At 34.9% G+C, this 23,198-nt stretch overlaps 1 protein-coding gene across 10 annotated transcripts in view; it reads left to right on the top strand.

Moving 5' to 3' along the window:
• RFX3 (regulatory factor X3) overlaps positions 1-23,198 on the top strand; it is a 322,424-nt gene that overhangs the window by 100,600 nt on the left and 198,626 nt on the right. The window contains exon 1 of one of the 10 annotated variants that reach the window (XM_033237220.1): positions 2,810-2,891. The exons of the other annotated variants lie outside the window; for them this stretch is intronic. The gene's annotated coding sequence lies outside the window, so the exon portion shown is untranslated. Of the gene's footprint in view, positions 1-2,809; positions 2,892-23,198 lie in introns of those variants that run through there. 10 annotated transcript variants of the gene reach the window in all.

Raw genomic sequence — 23,198 nt, 5'->3', positions numbered from 1 at the left:
GTAGGATAGTTCTACAATAAGGAAATAACTTATATTTTTGTCTTTTATCTTCCCAAGGTTGTCAGTTTTCACATAGATCTTTATTTTCTTGACAAAAGTACTATTTTTATAGAGGTTTTTTATTATTTTTAAAAATATAGCTCCATTGTCATAGTCCAGATAGGCAATCCTACTGTAATCATATAGAAATCACATTTCTGAAATACATTTCTCTTTTCGAATCCATTTATTTTTATAAAACATTCTGAACCCCAGTGTCTTATATGTAGCAGATATCTTACATAGTGCAGGTGTTCAGTCAGTGCCCATTTTTTGAATACCATATTTTTACTTCATAATGTATATTATTTACCATTCATGCCAGTAGCTAAATTGGACAAAACTGTAAAATAATAAGCCTGACTTATTTTGAAGGCTTCTTAACTGGCATAATGAATGATTCAAGTTGTTGAATTTGATCTGTAAATCACTTAAAAGATCTTTGATTCCCAGTAGCATCAAAGGTAGAAAAGAGTTGCTTCTAATAAGGCGGAAGGGTTTCTCCTTTGCTTTGTCTAATAATTCAAAATAATCTTGTAAGGTTGGGCAGATCTACCCCATGCCAGGGTGGAACAGCCACAGTGTTTCTGTGTTTAACTTTAGGTCGTCTCTTGTCTTTTAAAATACACACACACGTGAACTTCCACCATTACCACCACCATTACCAACAACAGCAACACAAAGCCCAAGTTTGTTTCAGGATCAGTTTGGGAATGTAGAAAAAAGCCGTTGTTGACTCTGGAGTCAGCCCTGCCAGGCTGAAACAAGACTACTTTTCATTTTGGGTGAGTGGGATAATGTTCATTGTATATATGTGCCAGGAAGATTTAGCTGAAGAGTTTTCACCTGAGGTAAATCCCATGAGTTGAGTTTTGTTCTTCAGCCTCTTGTCATACTAGTCATTTTTAGGGCTTCTCCTGCCTTCCTTTAGGTATCTTTTCTACTCTGAAGAAGAAATCAGGTCTCCTTATCCAAATGTCTCCTTAGCTTTTATTTATTTATTTATTTAAAGAAAAGTCACTTACAACACTATCATGATCCCCAGGAAAATATAGAAGAGCACAGTCTCTGGCTTCAGAGTTCCTATCGGTTCCTGTCAGCAGAACCGTACATACTGTTGTTGGAATAAAATGGCCTGCTAGAGTAATTTTGTGATAGACTCTCTTAGGTGCCATTGCATTAAGAATAGAAGACCAGCGGGGCAGAGGAAAAGAAAATATATTAGAGGTGATGTGAGAGGAAGCCAGCATTAGTCTATGAGGGTTTACTTTCCATATGTGATCTGTGTCACACAGCAACTCTACCTACAAAGACAGTAAAACAGCTCCGTGCTTTGATTTGTCCATCTGTAAACAGAATAATACTACCTGTGTCATCAGGTTAATGGGATGAGCAAATGAATTCATACAGGTCAAGGACTTGAAATGCTGAGAGTTTTAATCTTCTGCTATTGTGTACAACAATAAGGCTAAAGTATTTACTTTAAAAATGCGCGCACCTTCTGTCGTATGTTTTTACAGAATAGACTAGAAGATGTTAACCATGGTTATTTCTATGGAATTGGATGTTTGGTAATTTAAATGTTCCTTTTTTCTATAATAAAGTTTATTTTACTTTAAATTTTAGATGAAAGGAGGATATTTACTCTTTATAAGTAATGCTGCCTAACAGTTGCATTTAATCAATAGGGGTTTCTTCTCCATTGTTTTTGTTAGCTTTCTCTACTTGGTTTTGACTAGCTCCTCAAGACTTTGTAAGCTTTGAGTTCAGAACATACTGTAAACCTTTAACATGATGATCTGGGTAGTTCTTTAGAGGTTCATTAATATCTTATTTTGCTGTTGATTGTGGCTTAATAGTTATTCTCAATGTTTGTTCTGGCTCAGTCACTGAATGTGGCCATCCTGCAGTGAATAGTCAGTCCAGAGCCTCAGGAGATACTGTGTTGATTATTTATTGCCCTCTTGGTTTTTTTTTTTTTTTTTTTTGGCACATAGTAGAAATATTTATCTCTGAGAGTCCACAGATTTCATTATTCCTTAGGCTGGTTTCTGTAGTAGCCACAGAACTTTACAGATGAGAAAGATCCATATTTGCTGGTTTCAGATTTGACCCAAGGATGTCTTTTGTTGTGCAGATCAGGATCTAAGGGATTTAAATGGACAAAATAGTTTCTGACATCTTGGATCATCTGAAGAAAAGAACTAGGAATGAATGGAAGTAAGGAAGTAAAGGAAAGAATAGTACTGATGAATAAAGACAGTTATGGAAGAATACAGGGGTTTATAGAAATAATTACTGACTTTGCTATGGAACCTGCCTCTTAAAATTTACTCCTCTTCTTTTATCTATGTGGGATATGGTGTTGCAGCTGAAAGACTCTGAAATCTACAGTTAGTTTGGGGGAAGATAGAAGTCAAGTTACTGCTCACTTAAAAGGACCTTAGACAAGTCTCTTAACCTTTTTCAGTTTCTGGACCTGCAAAATGCAGGTATTAATAAAAATATCTATGCTGCCTCTTAAAAGGGCTTTTGTGGGGTTCAAGTAAAATAATGTATGTAAAAATGTTTTATAAATAGTAAAGCTGTAGCTGAGTATTTGATGGTGATGATATTTATGACCACAATTGGTCTTCGCAACTACGATAGCTTTCTTATGTTGTTCTGGGCTTCTGTGTTCACATTTCAGCTGTCCTCTGTGTAGAGGCATTTGGTTTCATGAACCATAGAATGTCCTGTTAGTATTCAACCTGTGTATGAGTGTTTTCCTGGCCTTGATCATTCTCCCAAGTGGTGAAAGCTGCTGATTGTTGTGCTTCATTGCAAAAATCTGGAAGAAGGCAGCACACATGGTGAGAGCTTTAATCTACTGCTGGCTAACTGAAGGATGGATGGAGGCTGGGAGGTGGTTCTGAGGAACAAGTGGTGCTGTGGGCCCCGATGTTCTTCTGCCGCATTTACCTAGTCTTCCTCACTGCCTTCATGAGCCATGATGACAAACTTCCTTATAATTTTGAGTGTGGTAGGGGGAGAAGAAAAAGGTGATTGATTTTACAAATGCAGAGGTTGTGGTTGGAATTTTACAGTTTGCCCTCTGTGAGCAAGTTCTGCATCTGCAGATTCAACCAATTATGGATTGAAAATATTTGAGTATAAAAACAATTTAAAAAGTATTAAACATTCTACGTATAACAAAATTTCATATGTACCCCATACATATGTATCAACATAATTAATAAAAAAATGAAAAATACAGTGTAACAACTGTTTACATAGAATTTACACTACAGAATTTTATATAAGGGACTAGAGCATCTATGGATCCTTTTATCCTTAGGGGGTCCTGGAAGCAATACCCTGCAGATACCCAGGGGCAACTGCAGGTTGTTAAAGGTACAGTAAATTTAATAATGCACTTAGTTCTCAAAAGAGTACAACAGGGTAAGTTGATACTTTACAGACTTATTTGGTATTTTATTACCATATTGATTCAGGTGCATGCTCATTTGACCCAGGTAAGAAGGGTTTGCCTCAGTGTCAAAAAGACACAGCATGGATTACAAATAGCAGTTTTTATTAAAATATGATATTTTTAAGATATTTAGTAAAAAATATACTTGTTTTATCTTATTCTCTCAAACATATAAGAGGCCTATGAGATTATTTTAATTAAAGAAAAAACAAAAACTTGTCCTTTTGATACTTGGAAGAAATTATAAAGTAAAATTATATCAATTTGGTATTCTTTACAATTTGATAGTACAGCATCTATTTTTGTGCTTTTAGTAATGTATGCAGCGTTGAAAGCATCGAAGTTGCACAAAATAAAAAAATGTGAAATGTGTTCCACATTTATTTTGTTTTTTTTTTTTTAAACCAAATGGAAATTGTTCCATTGCTAAAAGGCTGAATGTTGCCTTTTAGCCATTTAAAACAAATTCATAAATAAATGTTTTAACCTTCAAAATTAAAGTATTCAAATCTATAAATTCTGGTTGAATGGAGCATATAATAAGAAATAGTTGAAGGCAGCAGGACAACATTAATAGGTAACTTTTGTATCATCTCATGTGATATTATTAAATGTATTGGTTAATCCAAAAATACTCCATGTAATACATAATTTCCCATTGGATCATCTCTCTTGCTTTGAAAGGAGATTGCTCCAGCTTTGTTTTAACATTGGCATTCAAATAACTTGAATAACTTGTCTTATTAAAAATATGAATTCTAAGCAACTTATTTTTCTATGATGACGTCCTATTTTAATTGATGTTACCTAATTTTAAAAATTCAAATCAGTGTTTTGATTAATAAGCTTCAAGTATTTGGCTGGGCACGGTGGCTCACACCTGTAATCCCAGTATTTTGGGAGGCCAAGGCAGACGGATCGCCTGAAGTCAGGAGTTTGAGACCAGCCTGGCCAACTTGGTGAAACCCTGTCTCTACTAAAAATGCGAAAATTAGCTGGGCATGGTGGCAGGGGCCTGTAATCCTAGCTACTTGGGAGGCTGAGGTAGGAGAATTGCTTGAACCCAGGAGACAGAGGTTGCAGTGAGCCGAAATCGTGCCACTGTATTTCAGCCTGGGTGACAGAGCAAGACTCTGTCTCCGGGGAAAAAAAAAAAAAAAAAAGGCTTCAAGTATTTATAAATCAATGCTATGCTATGTAATAATGGTTAACATTTATTGAGCTCTTACCATGCACCAGGCACTGTTGTAAGCCCACAGAAGGCAGTAACTTGTTGAATCTTTATCATCACTGTAAGGAGGTAAGAACTATTTATACTCATTTTATAGTTTATTCTTATTTTACAGTTGAGAATACTAAGGCATTGCTACTTAAGTAACTTGACCAATATCATGGCTACTCAACTGTGGTAAAGCCACAGTATGAATTTAGGCAATGTGGATAGAGAATTCAGCATTCTTATTCATTGTGTTTTGTGAAATATAGAAAACTTACAGATAAAGCACAAAATGCTTACATTACTCAGATTAAGGCCAACAAATATGCACGTCTATTTTGTAGAATCTATATCTGCTTTTATTAGGTGAAAATAGTCATTTAAAGAACTCAAATATTTATATGAGGTCACTACTGGCAAAGACTGCTCATTAAAAAATACTTGCTATTATAAACCCTATTAAGCAAATCATATGTTCTTTCTGTTTTCTGTGTGAATTTTGTGAGTTTACAAATTTTAGAAGTATTTCTAGAATTCTTCCTGTTCTAATATTTTATGAATTTATGATCCCCTTTCCTTTAATCTTAATTCCTGAAATTGTTCAATTGTAAAACTGTTGATTTGTTTAGTCATTTAATTCTTTTTCTTTTTTTCTTCACCCAAATTTATTGAGGGGGTTCTGCATCTCACAGATGATAATATGTTTTCATTTTCATTCAGTTCAAAATACTTTCTCTTTTAATTCTTTGACCCATGGGTTAGTTAGAAATGTATTATTCAGTTTCCAAATATTTGATTTGCTTTGTATTTTTGTTATTGATTTTTAACTTAATTCTTTTGTGATCATACAACTTACTTTGTAAGATTTGAATCCTTTAAAATTCATTGAGATTTGTTTTGTGGTCAGGTATGGTCTGTCTTCTTAAATGTTTTGTATGTACTTGAGGGGTATAAATTCTGTTGTTTCTGGGTGGAATGTTCTATAAATGTCAGTTTGTACAAATTGATAGATGCTGTTCAAATTTTTTATATCTTTACTACTTGTTATATCAGTATTAAAAGAAGGGTATAAAGTATCCATCAGTAATACTGCATTTTATTATTTCTTTTTCAGATCAACTAGGTTTTGTTTTATGTGTATTGGAGTTCTGACAATAGGTACATAAACATTTAGGATTGTTATATTCTCTTGATGAATAGACTCCTTTATCATTATGAAATGACTCCTCTTATTCCTGGTAATATTTCCTGTTTTGAAATTTCCTTTGACATTAATATAGCATTATATATATTTTACATAATTTTAATTTTAATCTGTGTCATATTTAAAGTGCATTTCTTGTAAACAGCATTTAGTTTGTCTTTGTTTTTTATGTGGTTTGACAATCTCTGTGTCTTCATTGGTGTGTTTGAATTTTATTTTATGTGATTATTGATATGGTTGGGTTTAAATCTGCTGTGTTGCCATTTATTTGCTGTTTGTTCTGACTATTCTTTGGTTCCTTTTTTCCTTTTGTCTTTCCTTCTCTTGGATTAATTGAGTAATTTTTATGATTCCATTTTATGTTGTTAATTGGCTTATTGCTCTACTTATTTATGTTTTCCTCTTTCAGTGGTTACTATGTGGTTTAATGTATGCTGCTTTAGCTTATCACAGTGTACCTTCAAATAATGCATCACTTCATGTATACTGTAAGAAAAGCCAGTGATTCTCAACAGCACCTGGGACAATGGGATAGAGGACCATACTGGAATCATATTGGGTGCACATATAGGAGCTTTGAGAATTCCTCACTTCAGATGCCCTTCTGTTGCCTTTTTCCCCCCCAATAAGGATACTGATAACATTCTTTCTTTTTCTGGATAAGAACACTGAGGCTCAGGTTAAAGTGGCTTTAGTAAATCGCAGAAACAGGCCCAATATAGCATAATATAATGAATACTGGTCTTTAAGTCAGTTACACCTGGATTTGAACTCTAGTAACTCTAGCTTGCTGGATATGTGATCTTGGACAAGTTAATTAACCAGTATAATGTTCATGCTAAAATATGGAGAATAATCACCTTATAGGGCTGTTGTCCCATGTGCTTATACAACACTTGATTTCTATCTTGGTTGTCTAAATGGGATAGTATTTATAAAGCACCTAGTTAAATTGCTTGGCAGGACTTCAAATAAACTTGTCATGTAAAGATTCTGGAAGTAATTGGCTGACTCCCAAGTAAGTGCTCTTATTTTACTTACACAGTAAATTATCTCTGCAGACTTTTAATCAGTCCTTTACACCTTGAAACATTTTGTGCACATGTTAGAGAAGCAATAATTAATATACCTGAAGTTACTATGAGCGGGTATGATAATTAAACCAAATAGGTTCAGAGTTTGAAGAGATCTAGGTAGTGAATAAAGCTTCAGGAAGGCTAGTGGCGGGGACATTCAGGAACATTGCCTGCTATCTTCTAGGAATTGATAGATTGAGGGGTCAGCACTGATGTGATGTGAGAGGGAATATAATCTTGGATCTTGCATTTGCGATGAGTCATTTCATATTATAGAATTAGAATTTAGGTAAATGAGAAGGATTTGGAGCAAGAGATTAGAAAGTCATCATGATATGCAAGTGAAAGTTGAAGTTGCAAAATATTATTACAGGGAGAGTGTGTACAGAGAAGGCAAAGGATGTATCTTAGGGAACTAGTCCTTATTGAGGAGAGAAGAAAGAGGAGATAGCCAAGGAAGTTAATGCTTTCCTCATCTTGGGATCTTTCCCAGCATCTAACAACAGTGACCTGCCTTCAGTAATGGAATATTTTATTGAATTTATAGTGGATGTAGGTCTTATTAGTTTTATTCTTAAATAGATCTGGAACTATTATTGTGTATATTAAAAATGCTAGTCATTGGCCAGGCATGGTGGAAAATGGTACTGATTGACTAGCCGTGGTGGCTCATGCCTGTAATCTCTGCACTTTGAGAGACTGAGACAAGAGGATTGCTTGAGCCCAAGGGTTCGAAGCTGCAGTGAGTCATGATTGCACCACTGCACTCCAGGTTGGGCAACAGAGCAAGATCCCAACTCTTTATATATATAGTGGTATCTACTGCAATGTGCTCTTTTGGTAAGGCAGCAAAATATGTCTTTCAGTCTTTCAACTGGTATGAACAATGAAAGCTAACTAACTCTGTAGTGTTTTTAATTTCTCACTGATTTTGCAAGATAATGATTTTACTGTTAAGATTGACATTTTCATAACTTGAATATTTCAAATATGAAACACAAATTTTGTTTCTTTTACCTGGAAATACAGAAAACATTACAGGTATTTTAAGCAGACTGGAATATGGCAGGAGCATAGCCTTTACAGTCAGATGTAGTTTCATGTGTGTCCTGGTTTTGTCTTGCCAATGCTGAGCTCTTAGGAAAAATATTTGATCTTTCTGGAACTCAGTGTCCCATTTCAATAAAGTACGCAACCAACACAGACATAATTTTCACACAAAGTTGTTGTGAAAATTAAAGTATTACGTTTAGTAGCAGATATGTGGTAGGTGTTCAATAAATAGCAGCTTTTAAAATTTTTAATTGGATGTAACAGAGGAGGTAAAGATGAAAGAAGACAATCTTGATTTGTTGGGATCTTGATTTACTGATTTATTGGGATAATTTGCAAGTACCAAACACTAGCCTTACCATTCTTCATGTTATCTAGGTGGAGAGTACAATTTTTTTCTTTTCCTGATTTATTACTTAGTATTCATCCTCCCACACTGGGATGTTATTCAAAAAACCATAAAGGTTTTTCACTTGCAACCTTACTAAGAGTTGTCAAGAGAACTGCTACACTGCAGAACTTAGCTTATATTTGCTCCAACTGCCTCTACTCAAAAGGTGTTAAAGCAATGAACTGTTAGGGTAAATTTCACATTCAGGAAGCATTTGTTCCTTGTCTTCAGAGCAAGGAGAAATAAACAGGGATGAATTCTTTAAAGAAACTATGTCTAGGATCTGCAGTAGTTTTAGATATTTTTCTTTATTGAGGTTCTTTTTTTGTCTTAAGTTAAACTGAAACATGAAAAAGAGCATAATCTAAATACTAAAGGTGGGCCACTTAAAAATAAAAGTGTTCACTTCTTAGCAACTTAAACAAATCATAAGCTATAGTATGATGTTCCTAAAATATTAAACTCCCATATAAAAATATTTTGATTGTATATCCTTGAGAAAGAACATAAATTACCTAAATTATGAATTGTTTATTAAGTCTTATAGTATTTCACAAAACAATTTACTAAGTAAATTGAATGCACTGAAAGAGTTCTACTTGGTATACATTACCTTGTGCTTTAACAAGTATTTTAATATTCTCTTAGGAAGATGCCGTTGTTTCTGTTTGGGAAATTTGGATTAAAAGCTGGGACTAGTATCCTTAGGAGAATAGGTTGTAACTGAAAAAAAATTCAGTCTTGCTATAAAATGACAATTTTGTAAACATTTCTGTGTGTTTCTCAAGGAGAGAGGTTTTTGGGTTTTTCCTGTTAAATTGAGAAAATTTTCTATATATAAAGCCTGTGCTTTAACCAGTTAAAGAAGTCTGATTTTTTTAGACTCAATATAAAACATATTAGAATCTTATTTTCTGAAGTTACCCTATTCTCCATAGTTATTGATTTTTATTCAGCTCACATTAAATAATAAATTTTCAACATTGATGGTAGCTTTGTTAATATTCAGTTTGGAAGAAAAATGAATTTACCAGTAGAATTGCCAGTATCAATAATTTTTAAAAGTAAGAAATTTGCAGTTTTTTTCTGGTCACTCAAAGCTAGTTATAAATTTCCCTCTCTTTCTAAGAATAACTAACAGAATTGGTATGCTTAAAAGTGGACTGAATCCTATTATTTTAAGCCAGGTGATAGCTTTTACTGCAACCATGTTGCATCTCCTGAAACTACCCTGAGCTTCAGGAAATACCAGCTTCACCCTTTGCACCTTTCTTTTATAACCTTTTACTTACATATTTACCTTAGGAAGATGATATTTTTGTTTAGAGCCCTCTCAAGAAGAAAAAAAAAAAACAAATGAATTAATATATCTTTATTAAATGGTTTGAAGCCTGCCTTTTACTTCTCTGTAGGTAATTACTATTTATTTACTTGAAACAAAAATAGCATTATCGTTGAGTCAACTTAAGAGCTCAATTCTATAATTCATAACATTCCTTATAAAGTGGTATGGTAGAGCTTCATTATGGATATTCAAATAGATCATGGCACTAACCATGACTCAAGGTCACCTTGAAGATCTGTCCAGCTTTAGAGTCCGTGAGCTTACATTTCTCTGAACATAGATAAAGTAAAGTAATATGACATGATTAGTGTTGACCTTCAGTGGTCTTATTATGAAGTAGTTCTACTGTACTTTGGAAAGAACAAGCCAGGAATACTCAAATCAGATATTGATCCTATTTCACAGTAAGCTTTGTTTTGAGACACTGAATATTTTGGCCAGGTGACTTATGTCTAAGTACTGCAAATAGCTTAACTGTTATTTTTGATGCCTATAATGTTTAAAATGATGTAACTATAAGATCCTATGGATAATGTTACAAGTAGTCATCCAGATGTGTGAAACTAATTTCAAAGAAGGAAATGATACAATTAAGCTGCACTCCTGATTCAGCTTATATATGTAGAGTATTTTGGAGGGGCTGTTGTGTAGCCAGTGTTTGGCTATGGGACTGACTAGGTCCTTGTAACTGGAGGTGGAGGAAAAGTAGAGAAGAGAACAAGAGGCCGGCGTGGTGGCTCACACCTGTAATCCCAGCACTTTGAGAGGCCAAGGCAGGAGGATCACTTTAGGTCCAGAGTTCTAGAGCAGCCTGGCCAACATGGTGAAACCTCTCTACAAAAAAAATAATAATAATAATAATTAGCTGGGTGTGATGTCACACACCTGTAATCTCAGCTACTTGAGAGGCTGAGGTGGGAGGATCACTTGAACCCAGGAGGCGGAGGCTCCCCCAGGCTGAAACCCCGTCTCTACTAAAAATACAAAAATTAGCCAGGCTGGTGGCGGGTGCCTGTAATTCCAGCTACTTGGGAGAATTGCTTGAACCTGGGAGGCGGAAGTTGCAGTGAGCCAAGATCGTGCCACTGCATTTCAGCCTTGGCAACAGAATGAGACCCTGTCTCAAAAAAAAAAAAAAAAAAAAAAATGGAGAGAAAGGAGCAAGAGAGAAAGGGGGAAAGAGAGAGAGAGGAAGATGGATTGATTCGCTGTCCTATATTTAAAAAAATTCCATTGCTGTCTTAATTTAAAAAGAATTTATGTATTCAATGTTGAGTAAACCTTATAAGGAAAGGGAACAGAGTTTTTGTATGTAAATAACCTTTCAGTTTTATTTAGAAAACACCATCCTTGTAAATTTGGTTTGTGAGAAAAGTGACTCCATGGATCATGAGAAGTAATCAGCCCGTATTTGTATCTGATTTTGAATATAATATATAAATATTAGCTAACTGTTATGGTACAACAAGAATATCATTTATATTACCTTCATAAGGAAGATTACATAGAAAGTAAAATTTTGAGTCAGTTATACTGGGAGGTGTTTGCTTCTACCTTGCTTTAATATCATATTGTAGAAATACTACTTTTATGAAAATTAGGCATAGGCAACTTGTGAGCTAGTAAAAGCCAACAGTATGCATCAGATAATTAAAGAAATCAAGCAGTATGGTTGGTTTCAGAGTTATATTTATACAAAGCAGTTTTTAAATCTCTTTAAAAGAATGCATGAACATAATATGTAAAGAGGTAATTGGGAAGCATTTTAACGTGGATAAATAGTACATGTTGTGGAAAGCTTGTAAACCTGCCATCTAAAACTGATTACCCTTACGAGCATTTCATGCTGTTTGACAGTGAAAAGTGCACCTTGTAAAAGCTGTTACACAAACCATTACATTGAAAAGGTTTCCATCTCACACCCCAAAATTACACTTATTTGCTGCAAGTGAAAATTCAGAATTTGTTCCCTGTTTATTTTGGTTGCAATTACTGTTGTGTTGAATTTTGCTTTTCCCTCTTCCAGGAAAACTAGAAATTAGTGTTTTTGGTTTCTTTATTTCAGTGTAAATAGAGTCAGTTTGTATATTATAAATGGCATCCAGAGATGATGTAATAATAAAATTCTGAGCCTGAAACACTCAGAAACTCTGTATAATAATAAAATACTGAGCATGGAACACCAAGATACTCCATGTAAAGTATTTTGGTAGATAGAGAAAAACAAGTTAGCAAGATGGTTCAGAATTCCTATAGAATATAAAGTCCTGTGAACCATTTTAGTTGATAGCGCCACACACACACACACACACACACACACACACAGAGAGAGAGTTTGCCTCACTTGAAATCTTGTTAAGCACCCTGAAACAGAGCCTTACTCATTTATGTGAGAAAGAAACTTGGAAACGTCTAAGAGAAACTCTTATTTTAAGATTGCCATATGACCCAGCCATCCCACTACTGAGTATATACCCAAAGGATTATAAATTACTCTACTACAAAGACACATGCACACGTATGTTTATTGCGGCACTATTCACAATAGCAAAGACTTGGAATCAACCCAAATGCCTATCTGTGACAGACTGGATTAAGAAAATGTGGCACATATACACCATGGAATACTATGCAGCCATCAAAAAGGATGAGTTTGCGTCCTTTGTAGGGACATGGATGCAGCTGGAAACCATCATTCTTAGCAAACTATCACAAGAAGAGAAAACCAAACACCGCATGTTCTCACTCATAGGTGGGAACTGAACAATGAGATCACTTGGACTCGGGAAGGGGAACATCACACACTGGGGCCTATCATGGGGAGGGGGGAGGAGGGAGGGATTGCATTGGGGAGTTATACATGATATAAACGTTATGCACATGTACCCTAGAACTTAAAGTATAATAAAAAAAAAAATGATACTACTACTTTGAAAAAAAAAAAAAAGATTGCATTCTCCATGTTATATGAGTATTTCTTTCATTGTGTAATAAGCACTTTGCACATATGTCAGGCCTTCCTACCTCTGAGTGCCTTCCTCCTTTCTTTTATTAACCATAGTCTGTTAGAAAGAGCTTTTGACTGGGAATTGGGAGTCTTGCGTTCCAGTGCTCAATCTGATACTGTTGGATCCATTTGGTTGATTTTTCTCAGATTCTCTGTGAAATGGGAGCCTGCACTTGATGATCTGAATACTTTTAAGCTTTAAAGGGCTGTGATTTTGGGAAGCAGGTCAATTATCTGAAAACCGATTACTCCTTCACCAAAAGAAAATTGACTAGGTGATCAATTCACTGAATAGATAGATAGTTTTTTAAAAATCAGTTTGCTGAAACATAAATTCACTGAATGGCCATTTTGTTAAATTTACCTAATACTCTGATTTATCATTTTGTCCAATGACCAGTTTTCTAAATTATAAACTGCCTGAAATGTGTTTGTATTAGCTACATAGAAAGTTTATCACAAATCATGCTGCATAGAATAGCTGCAAAAGTTTTTGAAATTTTTAGTGGGAAGTAATTATTAAGTTTTAATTTGATTTTAATTTTTCCATCACAATTTCAAACCTAATATTTTGCAATAGAATTATTTATCAGTCTAACTCAGCTGAATGCCAATTTTGTCATTGATACTTCAAATACTGCATGCTTTTAAGTTACTTAAAATGGAAGCAACATGTTCATCCAATTCAATTGGTTAACATGTGTGTGAATTAAGGGAAGTATAGAATGTATTTAAGTGGATAGAAAGTGTGTTAAAATAAACAAATCTTCTGTACTATAATTTATACACTTTTTGGTATTCAAAACATTCATAACCCTTTGATTTAAAATAAATAGATTCTGATCCCCGAAAGTTGTTAGACCAGAAAATAGCAAAATGACAGAATATAACATGGGTAGACTACAGTGCTGGATTACAACAGTATTTCAGGTCAATTAAAAGCTTGAACTCATCAACTTAAATATCAGAGAATTCTTAAAAGATTCTTTGAAACTATTTTATTCAGTACAAATAGCTGTTAACAATGTAAATGGTTAAAAGAAACAAGTTTTGACTGAATGGGTAATTTGTCAAATTGGCCATTTGGCTAAATAAGTTTATTTTTGGCAAAGTAGACCTAGTTTTATCATACCCCATCACCATCTCTGCCAGGGATGGGGAAAAAGAGGCAGTAGTGGAAGACTACTGTATTTGGAGTTAGAACACTTTTTCCTCAGTCACACCCTATAAGCGAAGGAGGAACCATTTGGAAGGTCTCCCTTTGTGTTTATTTGCATGTGCATGTGTGATGTACTGTGTGTCCAACTTAACTTTTGATACCAAAGACCTATTGTCTGTGTGTGTGTGTGTGTGTGTGAGAGAGAGAGAGAGAGAGAGAGAGACAGAGAGACAGAGAGAGACAGAGAGAGAGACAGAGATAACTCCTACAGCACAGACTTTTTTGAAATAGTGAAGTAGTACAATAAAAAGGCCTGGGTGAGACTTGAAAAATTGCTTTTTACTTTCCTCTCCTTGGCCGATCCTTATAACAAAACATGTCCTATATAAGCATGATTGACTGAAACAACAAAATGAAAAGATCTGGGTATATGGTGAATTACTTGGCATGCACCAAGGAAGGGTGGCCCTGTGCTCAAGCAGGAATAGAGACGTTAGTTGTACTGCAGAATTACCTATGGGATTGCTATAGGGCTTAATTACCCTGAACAGTGTCTTTGGCCTACAGCCTTCCTTAAAGCTCTGTCTGTTTCTCAGTTATTGCCCTTGATTGCAGTGCCATTAGGAAGTAAAGTTAAATACCATTTTCTTGCCATTGCTGAATGCAATTTGTGATCAAATGTAAAGGTCAGGGAGCAACAACCCCTGGCACCTGTGCCAGAGACTCACTGAAACCAACTCATTGGTGAATGAATGAGTTGAGATTGCTCCTTCTTTTGGCGTCTTGACAAGCTGTAGGCAGTCATTCCTACAGCTTTAGAAGTAGGTGTGATGGTGTGTACCTGAGAGCTCAACTCTGAGATTTCAGAAAGAAAAGATATTGCATTGTGGCACATTGATTTTTAACATTTTCTGAGCCCTAATTCAAATTCCAACAAGCCTGTCTGTATGGATGCTTCAGCAGAGGTAGTATAGAAACTCTGAATATTCCATGATTTAGTCATTTTTATTAGTCTTAGCTGAGATCTACAGAATAGACAGTCATCTTGTCAGATACTCTGCATTGCTGGAAATGAAATTAAGGTATTTTTTAGAGGATGATCTATCATGGAAAACTATTAACTGGATTAAAAAATTACAGCATATCTAATTTCCGTATTATGGAAGAATGAAAACATAGAAAAGACTCTAGACAGGACTACATAATAGTTGGTGTGTTAAACATCTAAATAGTTGTCATATTATTAGCCTAATACTGCATATGGGTAGGTTAAAAAAAAGAATGAAACAAAATGTTACTCCTTGACTTAGTAGGTGGTATAGCATATTCAAGTTCTCACTCTGCCCATTTCTAGTTATATGAAGTTATATGACCTTGGTGCTGATAGAATTGTTTAAGTTATATGCCTCAGTTTTCTCATCCATAATAAATGGGATAATAGTAGTACCTACATCAGGTTTTCTGTACAGATGAAATAATGTATATGAAGTCCTTACATAAGTGTGTTAACTAGTAACTAGAGGCTTCTTAGAATACCTTTTTTTGGTAGAAAGTTTCAATGATTATTAAGAGAACATAGAAGAATATCAGTTGAATGTTACCAAGCTCAAATATATTTCAAGTGGTTAATTAACAATGAAGTCAGAACAATTACTATTAGGCTAATTACTTATTCTTAGCATTTCAGCTATTAAAGATCTCTGAGTGCTTCTGTCTCATAAAAACAAAGGAATCATACCAGGCCACTTATTCTAAGATGACATGATTAGAGCATTAGATGTGAATCCACAATTTAGTGAATCAGGTGTACTTACTAAAACACAGTAAATGATGTGTCAAAAGGTTCAGAGCAATAGCTGAAGACTTGATTTGTTCATTTGAGTTTATTTAATCCTTAGCTTATTTCTTTATTTTAAAAAACTATACACAAAGTCTTTTGAGTCTTTTAATTCTTTGAATATGGGAGTTGTTATAAAATTCCGTTGTAATAGAAATTGAACATGAAATCACATTAGAAAATTAAGAAAAAACACTTAATAATTTGATTTAAAATGGCTGTGATATACAATTATGTTTATGTAGAATTTTTAAAAAATTATATAGAAGATGCCTCTGGTACAGCATATTCTAATACTAATGTTTCAATAAGGTCTTAAAGTCATCTTCTTTGGAGATTATTCTTTCAACAAATCAAAGATTCTATGTATATATTGGGTGCTGTGGCTATATATGTAGTTGAAAAAGATAAGTATAGTCCATGCATTCATGGAGTTTGTAGTCTTGTTGGAGAGACACTTACACTATAGAGGTGATAATTGCTGTGTACTGAGTAAAGATAGTGTGCTATGGGAATACCAGGAGGACACTAGATTTGGACTTGTTAAGAGCAAGGTGGAAAAGCAGTGGTTGTTTGGGAAGCTATCAGGAGAAAGTAGGATTTCTCCTGAGACCTGAAAGACAAAGTGAAGATTAGAGGAGGTAAGAAGGAAAAATTGTTTCAAGCAGAAGAAAATACCTGTTCAAATGTCCCCAGGGTTGGCCGGGTCATTGGCTCATGCCTGTAATTCCAGCATTTTGGGAGGCTGAGGCAGGTGGATTGCTTGAATCCAGGACTTTGAGACTAGGCTGGGCAACATGGGGAAACCCTGTCTCTACAAAAAAATCCAAAAAAATTAGTTGCCAGGCGTGGTGGCACGTGCACGTGGTCCCAGCTACTCAGGAGGCTGAGATGGGAGGATCACCAGGGCCTGGGAGGTCAAGGCTGCAGAGTGAGCCAAGTTTCTGCCACTGCACTGCAGCCTGGGCATCAGAGTGAGACCTTGTCTCACAAAAACAAAACAAGACAAAAAACCAAATTCCCCAGGGTTGGGGAACTGTGGGTAGTTCCATAAGGCTGGATTGTATATACTCTTGGGAAGACAGTAGGCAGGGGCTATATTCTAAAGAGCCTCCTAAGCCTTGTTAAGGGTTTGCAGTTTATCCTGAGGGCACTAAGAACCTATTGTAGGTAGTGGCCTGAACTCTAGGGATCTGTATGGCGAGATATAGATATGTGGGTATATTTTTGAGACATAATTAGGAAGCAGACTCAGTAATTTATTAAATTTGGAAGATGAGAGAAAAAAAGAAATCTGGTTCTTACTTTTAGGCTTCTTTGAGAAAAAAGGATGCCAAGATGACTGGATCCCAAGATGACCACTTTTATCTTATGCTGTCAATAGAATTTGAATTCATTGAGGGCAGACTGTGTATCCCCCAAGGCATGTAACAGCAGTTATTGGCAGGAAATTTAACAGAAAAGATGAAAATCTAAATCGAATTTTGATGATTCATGTAAACAGATGGACTAGTAATGATGATAGGGTATTTAAAAAGATTCAATGAGTAGTTAAAAATATAGAACTGTAGCTCAATAGAAGGAAGGATTATTGATAGAGTTACAGATTTGGGAATTATTCATATACAAATAATAGTTATTAGTGACCAAACTTTTTAAAACAGAGTGTTGAGAGAGCAGAAGAAACCCCAGGTCAACTCTTTTTTTTTTTTTTCCTGTTCAAAGGGAAGAAATTAAACTTCTGAGGCAAATAGAAAGACTGGCCAGACAGGTAGGAAGAAAATCAGAAAAATTGAATGTCTTGGAAGGCAAGGAGGAAGAGCTTTTTGATAAAAGAGATTGTCATTAATTTCAAGTGTAATTTGATAGTACAATGAGTGTGAAAAATAAGAAAAGGTCATAGAATTTGCAGATTAAATGATTGTTCCTTAGTGACTTTGGAAAAGATGATCTTCTCTTGGAGGGATATGGCAGAAACGAAATAACAAAGTGTCAGCAGTTGAGTAGAATGGCCAGAAATGAAGACAGTGACTGAAGATAACTCTTCTGAACAAGTTTGGTGATGAAAGTAGTGATTGGGATGTTATAATTAATATATTATCAAGGATAAAAGAAGAGTTTTTTCCCCATTTTAGTCTCTATCGAAGACCACCAAAGTATAATGAGAGAGATGACAATGAAACTTATTATATGAAATTTCACACTTATCTAAAATGTTATATAATGACAACTATATTTTTGTAAAGAATTTACAGTTGATTTTGAGCATTATAATAAACCCAGTTAGGGATATTAACTCATGATTTATGAGATAGCCTAGGATAACCAACTTTAGACGATGTAGCTATACAGTAATGAGATTTTAAAGGAATTCTTGTTTCTGAAGGCAAGAAAATGCTTCATACCAAATTGGAAAGACAGCCATCCACGGAGTGCATCACCAGTTCCCATAGATAAGTACCAGTGGAACTGTTTGTAATTCAGTATAGATGACTTATTTCAAATTTTACTGATTTTTACAGAGAAATCATTTTTCTGTTAAGTATCTGAGTTTACAGAATTGGCTATAGTCTTTAATCTGTTTACATTTTTATCCTTTGGCCAAGTCTTTATTCCAAGTGTATATACGTATAATGAAAATCAATGTAAAAATTTAATAGCATTATGTTTTACAGCAAGTGTTTTCAGAATTTATGTGTATATGAATATATAGAGGTTTTTTTGAGGTCCACCTACACCCATGTTCACTACATTTGCCAGAAAATGGCAGCAATGAGAATTCTGTTCTTTAAGATATTGTACATTTAAAATGGGGTATATTGTTTCCATTATTAGCAATGTTATTATACAGTATTATTTTCCTCTTTTAGATGTGTTGGATCTCTTTGAGCCTGTCAGAATAGTTAGCAACTGCAAAAGACTCTATTCTGCACTTTTATAAAAAGAAAAAGAGATGAGAGGAAAAAAAAAATTCTTGTGTAGGCAAGATAATCTAAGAGGAACACTGTCATTGGAGTCTTTTCTGATGTGAAGAAAATTAAGAATTTCTGTTCTGGCTGTCACTCCCTATAAAATCTAAAGGAAACGCTGTTTGATGCAGTATTACCTGCTCGTTTCTTTTGTGGCTCTGTAAATAATGCTGGCTTTTAAGCTAATCTTTGCCTCCCTTTGCTCCTGTCCTGTATGTCTTTCTAGCACTTTGGCTTCAGTGTTAAGGGGATTGTTTTATTTTAGTTTTTGGTAATTAGTTCTTTAAGATAAAAATTACAGTAATTTCATTTCTCTCTTTAAGTAATAGTTTTTCATAATCTATTCCGAGTCAAGGAAAGAATTAGTTAAGAGGAAACCTTTTAAAAGTGAAAAAAGTTACCCAGGCAACCTGTATATGTTACCAGTGTGCTGATTAATCATCTTCAACATTAATCACTGTCATCAGTTATCACAGGAAAATGACTGCTGAACAGTCTACACTATTATCATTCCATCATTTTTCTACAGATCAGTTTAGTACAAAGATTTATTGTACACAGTCATGAGGATTACAACATCAAACCTAAATAAAGAGGCAGCATTTTTATAATACAGAAAATCATGAATTTTCTTTTTACATTCCTCATTTACTTGATTTATTGATTTGATAAAGCCCTGTGTTTTACAATGAATAAATTTTCACAAGGATGTGTTTTATATAAAGAAGGGTTGGTGTTTGACTACAGTTTGTAGTTTAACTAGTTTTTTCATTTGTACTGGGTGAAGGTGGAAAAAAGCCAAGTGTTTTATATTTGTAGGTGAAGTAATCAGCTCAATATGTTTTTTGCCAGAGTTTTAAGAAACTAAATTTAATACATGACTATTTAAACATATATCTAAATGTAGCACGTGACTAAACATGTTTAAAATACTTATATATGTGAAACATATATATGCATTGATAATTTCTACTATGCCTCATCATTGTACATTGTCTTTCTTGAAGTTGTCTAATGTCCTTAGGTTTTTTTTTGTTGTTACAGTTATCTTAATATTGTTCATTATCTACTCCAGAATAGTCAGAATTTTGTACATTTTGTACTAAATTTATGTTAAATGTCAGTAATTTCCTCCCCAAAAGCATTGTTCATTATAGTTGTCTTAATTTTAATAGAAATCTTAATTGCTATAGACACTATATATGCTACTATTATTTTCCAGCTTTTATTTAGGAATGCTGATGCTGAATCAGAGCATTAGTAATAAAAGTGTTATGCCGCAGAACTTCAATTACAATAATTTTGGGTCTTTATGTAAAAGCACACCAACACACCAATGTTAAACTCCTTGTTCTATATTTTAAAAATAGTAATTTTCACCTGCAAAACATTTGTTTTTTTCCGTAAATGGCGTTTCTATGATCTTATGTTGAGCCAGGTTTCTAATGCTCTTGTAAATAAGTTATTCTTGAATATGGTCTCATTTTAGATGTCGTTTATTTTCACTATACCCATTAAGTAACTATCATAATAATTTTGGCTAATTTGGTTCAAGTAGGAATAGGAGCTAGCATCTTTTGTCTTTCTATGCTAAGGAAAAAGGAAGGAAATTCTCTGTTGAGCTTGAAAATTAAATTACAGGTCTTTGTCTTCTATACTGAATTAAAACCTGTTACATTCCTCAGTGTTAAAAATAATACAGTAAGTGTAGTGGAACCAAACTTTGCACACTTTGCTCTTTAGGAGAGCAAGTTATTTCAGGATGAAAGACCCCAATAAAAATTAGGTGGATACTACCTATTTTTAAGCTAGCCCAGTAACATAGTTGTGTTTGATAAGTAATTGATTAGGTCAGACTATTAATCCATTTAATCTGGCATGTACATTGTGAGTGATAAAAGGAATCCAACTGTGAATTTGAGTGTATTAAATAATGTTCAGGAAGTTCCACAAAGAACATTCGAATGCCTTAAAACTTGCAATAATGCATGTTTGTTCCAAACACATTTGCTTTGCCTAGGTTTTACCCATCAGGTTGAAGAAATGCTAATCTTGTTCCATTCAGCAGCTGGGTTTTTGCAATATCTTTTCCTTCTCCTAGGGGTTAATTAGCCTTCTTTCAAAATGTGGCCTATTTAGCTGTAGATTCAAATGATTCAGTCAGAGCTGGCTGTACAAAGCAGAACCGTTAACAGGCGGGTGTGTCCAACTGCTTAATTAGCCAGAATAAAAAGGTCCTTTGTCAAACAAGCATCTGTTGCTCATGACACACCTGACAGCCACATTAGGCGAGAATGACTAGACTGAAATTGTGCATGTCTCTCCTGTAAGAATATACAACTCATTTACATATGGGCTGCATCATTGACAAACTGCAGGGGTTTATTTAGCTTATCAAAATGGATTAATGTGACGGCATTTGTGACTGATAAACAAATATCACTTGAAAGAAGGCTGTGAAGAAAGTAAACTAACCAAATTACTCCCAAACATAAACAAAACACCAGAAACTACTGCTGGATGAATGGGAACACCTCAGATGTACTCCTAAGCGATTATGCTGGGAATAAAACAGAACCTAAAATGGAGCATGCTAGGACACTGCTCTGCTGTGATGATCCTTACTTTGCAGAAATGATGGAAACCTACCAGAATACTATGAATGTGTCAGTGGGCTTCAATGATCTGTTTAGCAGAATTTGGCAGGAGGGTTGTACTCCTCAAACATGCTTTAACATTCTAACTGATCTGCTGTTTTTATCAGGTCTTCAGAATTAATCACTAAAAATGCCTCTGGAAAGATACATATTCATTGGGTTGTATGGCCTCAGTTGAAAGAGAAGAAATACTTCCTAACTTTGGTGTCAGAAAGAGGGGATGTCTTTCTATTGTTGTTGGAAGTGTAAATCATGTAATATCGATTGAGAACCCCAAAGATTGCTGTCTAGACCAACAGTCTCTAGCTTTTCTTTGGAAACCCTAGCATCATGATATTGCAAAGCAGTTTATGTACTGGTTGACATCATGCGCTTTAGAGTCAGACAGACATCAAGTGAATTCAGGCTTTTTCTCTTACTAGTTGTGTGGCTTTTGGCAAGTTATTTAATCCATTTGTGCCTCAGTTTCTTTATTTGTTAAGTGGGGATAACACCTCCATCAGGGGATTCTTCTGAAGATTGAACTAGAAAATGTATTTAAAGCACTTAGTGTAGTGCCTGGTACCAGGAAAAGACCTATTAAATGAGAGGCCAAATTATGATCTTTTCAGTCAATCTGTGGAACGGATATGATTGATACCCTCTAATGTCATAAAGCATGGCAAAGAGAGCCTCTCTGTCAAGGCCGAAGATAGTGAAATCAGAGGAAAATGAAATTGTGTCTATGAAGGAAAATGGAGACACGAAAGAGAGGCTAAGTTTTTATCAACTGGCATGACCCTATAATCCAGGAACCAAGTCGATCAGACCTATGAGCAGTCATTTGGGAATAAACAGAACATGTGCTAGGACTTGGTTGATACTTGATGTGATACTTGGTTGTGCAGGACTAGGCTTTATGTAACAGTTTGGATGTGGTTTATAGATACAGCTGGAGGCTAGATGGAAAGTTCTGTATGACTCCGCTAGCTTTATGTTTTACAACCATTAATTTTTTACCTATCTTATTTCCCCCACTCTATTCTATGAAGATTCCTCCTATTAAATAGTTCACAACTTTTTTTTTTTTTCCCCATCTCATTCTAAAAATTCATCAGTTTGCCTTTCTTTACTTCTCTTTGTGCAGTGTCTGTATGGCCTTGGGTAGGTGATGTAACATCTCTGGCCCTCAGTTAACTCATTTTTAAAATGAGGAAAATCATAGTTTTAATCTAGTGATACATTTCTAGTAGTAAAATGGTCTAAGCTTGGGTATTACATTTCTGTGTAAAATTAGTATAAATGTCATCAATATTGTTTTAAATCCGAAAAGCAATTTTCTTTCTTTCTTTCTTTCTTTTTTTTTTTTTTTTGAGAGAGAGTCTCTCTCTGTCTTCCAGGCTAGAGTGCAGTGGCACGATCTCGGCTCAAATCAACCTCCTCCTCCTAGGTTCAAGCGACTCTCCTGCCTCAGCCTCCTGAGTAGCTGGGGTTACAGGTGGGCGCCCCCACGCCTGGCTGATTTTTGTATTTTAGTAGAGACGAGGTTTCACCATGTTGTTCAGGCTGGTCTCAAGCTCCTGACCTCATGATCCGCTCCCCTTGGCCTCCCAAAGTACTGGGATTACAGGCGAGAGCCACCGCGCCTGCCCCCCTCAAAAAGCAGTTTTCTACTTTCAATCTTTATTTGTAGAAATAGATTTCTGATTACCCTCAAAAGAGCCGCAAACTCAAATTCCTATAGAGGCCAGTCAATTGAAAAGAGTATGGCCATTTAAATAATTTGCCTATAGA

The sequence above is a fragment of the Trachypithecus francoisi genome, unplaced genomic scaffold (genome assembly GCF_009764315.1).
Source record: "Trachypithecus francoisi isolate TF-2019V2 unplaced genomic scaffold, Tfra_2.0 Lachesis_group16, whole genome shotgun sequence".
In the NCBI taxonomy this organism is placed as follows: domain Eukaryota; kingdom Metazoa; phylum Chordata; class Mammalia; order Primates; family Cercopithecidae; genus Trachypithecus; species Trachypithecus francoisi.
The sequence above is the reverse complement of the archived record's forward strand: the minus strand, read 5'-3'. Positions and strand labels throughout refer to the sequence as shown.